This window comes from Dama dama, chromosome 10, assembly GCF_033118175.1.
Source record: "Dama dama isolate Ldn47 chromosome 10, ASM3311817v1, whole genome shotgun sequence".
Taxonomy (NCBI): domain Eukaryota; kingdom Metazoa; phylum Chordata; class Mammalia; order Artiodactyla; family Cervidae; genus Dama; species Dama dama.
The window spans coordinates 12,037,709-12,043,708 of record NC_083690.1 but is presented as its reverse complement, the minus strand read 5'-3'; the positions used below and the strand labels follow the sequence as shown (position 1 = coordinate 12,043,708).

The following is a 6,000-nucleotide window of genomic DNA, read 5'->3' as shown; positions in this document are numbered from 1 at the left end:
CATGACTGAATGACTAAGCACAGCACAGCAGTATCAGCTACAACAATCAGTCATAAAGAAGAATGAAATTCTGCTGTTTGTAACAACATCATAGACCTGGAGAAGGCTTTCCTAGTGGCTCAAATGGTTAAGAATCTGCCTGCAATGCAGGAGACCTGGGTTCAATTCTGGGGTCAAGAAGATCCCTTGGAGAAGGGCACGGCAACCCACTCCAGTGTTCTTGCCTGGAGAATCCCATGGACAGAGGAGCCTGGCTGGCTACAGTCCTTAGGATTGCAAAGAATCAGACACAACTGAAGCCACTTAGCACGCATGCATGCATGGACCTGAAGAGGCTCATGCTTAGTGAAATAAGCTAGATAAAAAGAAGACAAGTTTTGTATGTTTTCATTGAAACATGGAATCCAGAAAAATTAGACACTTCCCTGGTGGTCCAGTGGTTAAGATTCCGTACTTCCACTGCAGGGGGTACAAGTTGGACCCCTGGCTGGGTGGGGAACCAAGATCCCATGTGCCATGTGATGTGACCAAAAACAAAATAAAATTCAAAAAACAGAACAAAACAATGAATTTTTAAAAAAGAAGCCCCTGGTGCTGTGTAAAATCCATACTCCTGGTCCCACTGCTGAGTACTGCATGAAGCACCAGGTGAATTGTGCCTTCAGTAAGAGCCTCAGTGATTCTCAAGCTCAGGGAAGTAGGGAAACCCTGGTATAAAGTGGGTGGCAGCTGAGAAAGAATGACCCTTCCCTCATCTTGACCAAACCATCATCAGGTGAAGCTGAATGGAAACCACCACCATCAACAAGCAGGGGGAAAAACCTATGTGATTTCTTAGTGTTTTCCACAAGTACATGACCCTTAACCACCATAGAGCAAGTGTTTGTCACCAGGATCTCCTTTAAAGAGCTTTCTCAGCACCCCCAGGATCTTATATCACTAGATGAATTGGGAGAAAACTAAGCTAATGAGTGAAATGGTCCTCCACAGATCCATGCTGTTGTTATCCAATCAAGATCTGTCTGCTATAAAAGAAACACAAAGAGCTGTGTTGGATGTTTCATCTTGAAAGGAGTTTGATATTTCTATTTGTTCAAGAGCTGCATTGCAAGCCAGGTAAAGGAATCTACAATTTCTTGCACGTAACTGTAGTGGTATGTTTGGAAATCATTATAGATGCTCTTTTCATCATTACTCAGTGAGGTGACACATATATATATATATATTTTTTTTTTTTTTTTGAGGTATCTTTTTAGATTCACTGATCATTGCAGTTCCTCTGATGTGTTTCCTGTTTTACTGTTTGTCTGCTTTTCTTTTTTCCTTAATTTGTTGATGTTCTTTGTTTAGGAAGGATATTAACTCTTCTACATGTATAAAATAGTGACTTACCAAAACTCTGTCTGTGATGTCTTAATGCCATTCAGGAGTTTTCTTTCTTCCTTTATTTCACTTTTCTGAGTACAACATCAGTGCTTTCCTTACTTAGCAAGACTGAAAATATGCATTCAATCTAAGAAACTAGAATAAATAAAATCAATGGAAATAGAGGACGAAATGTAAAAGCCTAAATTAAACTTGAAACCAAATACAATACCATGCCTGAAGGGTAACACTAAAAGCTTGTTCTTGTAAAAACGGTGACAAGTAGATCAATTCCGTCAAAACATTTTTTTTTTAAAATGAGTATTTGGTGAGCAATAACAAGAAATAGTGTCAGGTAAAAGGTAATGTACAACTGCATATCAAAATACCTGATAATTTACGTGAAAGGGATAGTTTCCTTGAAAAGTTATAAAAATGGATCAAGAAGTAACAGATACAGCAGACAAATCACTCCAGAAGAAAAATTCACACCTCCTCCTAAATAGCCTGAGTGGCCTATTGCTCTGAGCTCTGGAAACTTTTCAAAGGCACCTTTCTATAAAGATAATTTTACCTCAGCCCAGCACCCACAAAAACCTCCATGATGAAACTGGGGCATAGTCTAACTCAAAAACCTACTTGGTAAAGTTCCTAACATAATGAACAAATAAAATCTTACTTTTTAAAAAACCTTTAACCACAATTTTAAGTCCATTTATTTTTAATTGATGGATAATCGCTTTACAATATTGTGTTGGTTTCTGCTATGCAGCAACATGAATCAGCCGTAAGTGTATATATGTCCCCTTCCTCGTGGCCCTCCGTCCCACTTTCCACCCCATTCCACCCTTCCAGATTGTCATAGAGCACTGGTTTGAGTTCCCTGGGTCATGCAGCAAAGTCCCACTGGCTATCTATCTCACATATGGTGGTGTATATGTTTCCATGCAACTCTCCCTATTTGTCACACCCACTCCTTCCCACTCTGTGTCCGCACATCTGTTCTCAATATCGGAGTCTCCATTGCTGCCCTGCAAATAGGCTCATCAGTACCATCTTTCTAGATTCCACGTATATATGCATTAATATGATATTTGTTTTCCTCTTTCTGACTTACTTCACTCTGTATAATAGGCTCTAGGTTCATCTGTCTCCTTAGAACTGACTCAAATGCATTATTTTTTATGGCTAAGTAATATTCCACTGTATTTATGTACCACAGCTGCTTTATCCATTCTTGTCAATGGACATCTAGGTTGCTTCCATGTGACCACAATTTTCAAGTCTGTAAAATGTTAAAACACAATGAACACTCCCCTACCCTCTTTAATGTTAACAAATTAACACTTTGTTGTAACTTTAGCACATGTTCATAACATTTGTTGCTATTGCTATTATTGTTGTTGGCTGAATCACTGAAGAATCAGTGGCAGACTTTATGAAATTCTTGCCTAAATGCTTGAACCTGCATCTCCTGTTTAAAAAAAAAAAAGGAGGGGGCATTCTCCTACAAAAACTGAATGCCACCATGAGTTAGAAAATTACTTGTACCTTTGCAGCCAATTAAGCCGACTGTGCTCTTTTCCCCATGGGGGCCCAGTGTGCAATGGCTGCAAACAGCAACCTCCTTGGTAGTGTATGCAGCCTGTTGCCTGTACAGGTAGCCCTAAGGGACCTTGGAGACAGCTCTTCCTAGTGGGCATTCATGACTGGCCTGCTGTTTCTCAATCTAGACCCCAGACAGGTATGCGCGGTGCCTTTGGAAAGCCTCAGAGCACAGTGGCCAGGGTCCACATTGGCCAGGCCATAATGTCCATCTGCACCAAGCTGCAGAACAAGGAGCATGTGATCGAAGCCCTCTGCCGGGCCAAGTTCAAGTGCCCTGGCCGTCAGAAGATCCACATCTCCAAGAAGTGGGGATTTACCAAGTTCAATGCAGATGAATTTGAGAACATGGTGGCAGAAAAGAGACTCATCCCGGATGGCTGTGGGGTCAAATACATCCCTAATCATGGTCCCCTGGACAAATGGCGGGCCCTGCACTCATGAGCATCAGCTCTGTTCCCTCCTTAATCACGCTCACCAACAAATGCTATTTCCTGTCAAAAAAAAAAAAAAAAAGAAAGAAAATTACTTGTACCAGTTAATAAAGATGGCCATGAGTTCAAGAACACAAGGATAGGTCCAAATTAGGAAAACTGATAAACCTCATCATACAAATGAAAAAAAGCAGAAAGTCACATTTACCAACAAGTGCTGAAAATGCATTTGACAAAATTCCCTGCAATTTCTGATAAGTTCTCAAAGAAGAGTAGAAATGCTGATTCTAAAAAAGAGAATCTGCCTACACAAAGAATGTAAAAAATGGTGAAATAACCAAAGCATTTGAGCTAAAGGCAATCTACAAAGTGAGGCAGTTTTTGATGTTTTTCTCCCTAGGTTTGAGTTCTTCAATTTCCTTGATCTCATGCATCATAATATTTTGGGAGAAACACCATAGTTAATTATACATTAAGTTGACTTCTAAAGTTTTCCATCACCTTAGTGAAAGTAAAGTGAAAGTGAAGTTGCTCAGTCATGTCCAACTCTTTGCGACCCCATGGACTATAGCCTACCAGGCTCCTCCGTCCATGGGATTTTCCAGGCAAGAATACTGGAGTGGGTTGCCATTTCCTTCTCCAAGGGGTCTTCCCAACCCAGGAATTGAATCCATGTCTCCAGCATGGGCGATAAGTTAGTCAACCTTTCGGTTTATCTAACCTTAACATTTTTCTCCTCTTATTCCTTCAGACAAGATTCATTATGATCTCACCACCTCAAGTTTATGGCCAGTCAAACTGGTTTCTGAGAATAACTCATGTCAAGTGTTCATATCAATTATACAAACAATTCTTTTTGTTCTTTGCTGTATTCATTGTTTTGATTTTTGGAATTGCCATGGCAGCTTTCCCTCTGGATCGCAAGACGTTATTCCTGGAAATCACAATAATTATTACTGCCATCATTTTTCTCATCATTATTGGAGTGCTCATTTTTTATGAAGTCTGTCGAAAGCTGGAGGAATTTATCCCTCCCCAAGTGGAAGAATCATGGAGGTATAGAATTGAACACATTGAAATTTAAGCTTCAGCAACAGATTCCAAATGTCAGCACCTGATTATCACCTTATCTGAAATCTGAACCTCCTTAGGACTTTGGACCTTTTTAAAGTCTTTTGAGCATTTTAAAAGGAATAAACATTGACTTTTTAAAAGGTTATGATTTTGGAAAGTTCTTGTTCCCTACTGCCTCTGTGAAATCTCTTCCTGGGGAAAGCCCTTTTTTTCTCAAATATGTGACAGATAAATGTACCAGTGTTCTCCCACCTGCTTTTATTTTACTTACTTTTATTTTTGGCTGCACTGGGTCTTTGTTGCTTTGCGTGGGCTTTCTCTAGTTGCAGGGAGCAGGGGCTACGCTTTGCTGCAGTGCATGGGCTTCTCCTTGCCGTGGCGTCTCTTGTTGAGGAGAGCGGGCTCTAGGGTGCTTGGGCTTCAGTAGTTGCAGCTCTCAGGCTCAGTTGCTCTGTGGCATGTGGGATCTTCCCGGACCAGGGATCGAACCTGTGTCTCCTACATTGGGAGGCGGATTACTATCCACTGCACCACCAGGGAAGTCCTTCTTCCAAGAAGTTTTTGCTTCGACCAACTTCTTGCTCTCTTCCTCCCATCACTTATGACCTACCTCTTACTCTGGCTTTTCATATCAGCTCCTGCTAATTTTAACACGTACGGAGGTGACTCTCTGAAGACTCCAGGTTCCCAACTCATGACTCCTCACTTGTAATGTCCCAATCTTATCTCTGCTATTGAAGTGGAGCAGGACCCTATGGCCCTTGGCCTGCATGTCCTCAGCCTGCCTTTTGTGTGTGAAAAAAACTTTAGCCAAAGAATAACTTTAATCAGAAGGGAGAAAAGGCAGAAGCTAAGAACAGCAGTCAAATAGGACAAAACAATAGTCAATAAGCAAAGTCAAGGACCTTTAGTTCCTTCTCAAGGATTATAGATAATATACTGAGCCATACTCTGTGGGCTGTTTTGTAGAGACCAAACCCCTCACCAGGTGGAAGAAATTAATGACATGATGATCAGACTGTAGCCATGACATAAGTTGCCACAATTCCAAGAATTTTCCCCAAAGAAATGAAAACAAATCAAGCCTGGAACACACATGCAATGTAACATGACCTTATTTTACTGTTCCTAAAACTGATATCAAAACCATTTTCAAAAATGGTTTTGTGCACTTAAAACCTAAGAGAGTAGATCTCATGTTGTATTCTTACAAAAAACCCAAGAAACACAATAAATGGTTTGGAGGTGAAGCACATATTTATTACCTGATTTTGATGATGATATCACAGGTATAGGTATATGTCCAAACACATCAAAATGTATATATCAAACATGTATTTTTTTTTATATAGTAAGTATGCCTCAAAAAACTAAACACAGTGGAAGCCACTGCTAATGGCAATTGGTTCTGCATGGTGGAATACTTCTATTTGGATCTTTCTTATTTTTTTCAAAGTCTCCCAAACAACATATGTGTTACTTTGTAATCAAAACCCAGCAAATTCTTAAATTTGCTGGACTG

The 6,000-nt window shown here is 40.2% G+C and overlaps 1 non-coding gene across 1 annotated transcript; it reads left to right on the top strand.

Moving 5' to 3' along the window:
* Positions 1–2,918: 2,918 nt before the first annotated feature.
* On the top strand, positions 2,919–3,053 carry LOC133064123 (small nucleolar RNA SNORA70). The gene has a single exon (XR_009694591.1). It is a non-coding gene; the product is annotated as a small nucleolar RNA SNORA70 (small nucleolar RNA).
* Positions 3,054–6,000: the final 2,947 nt, after the last annotated feature.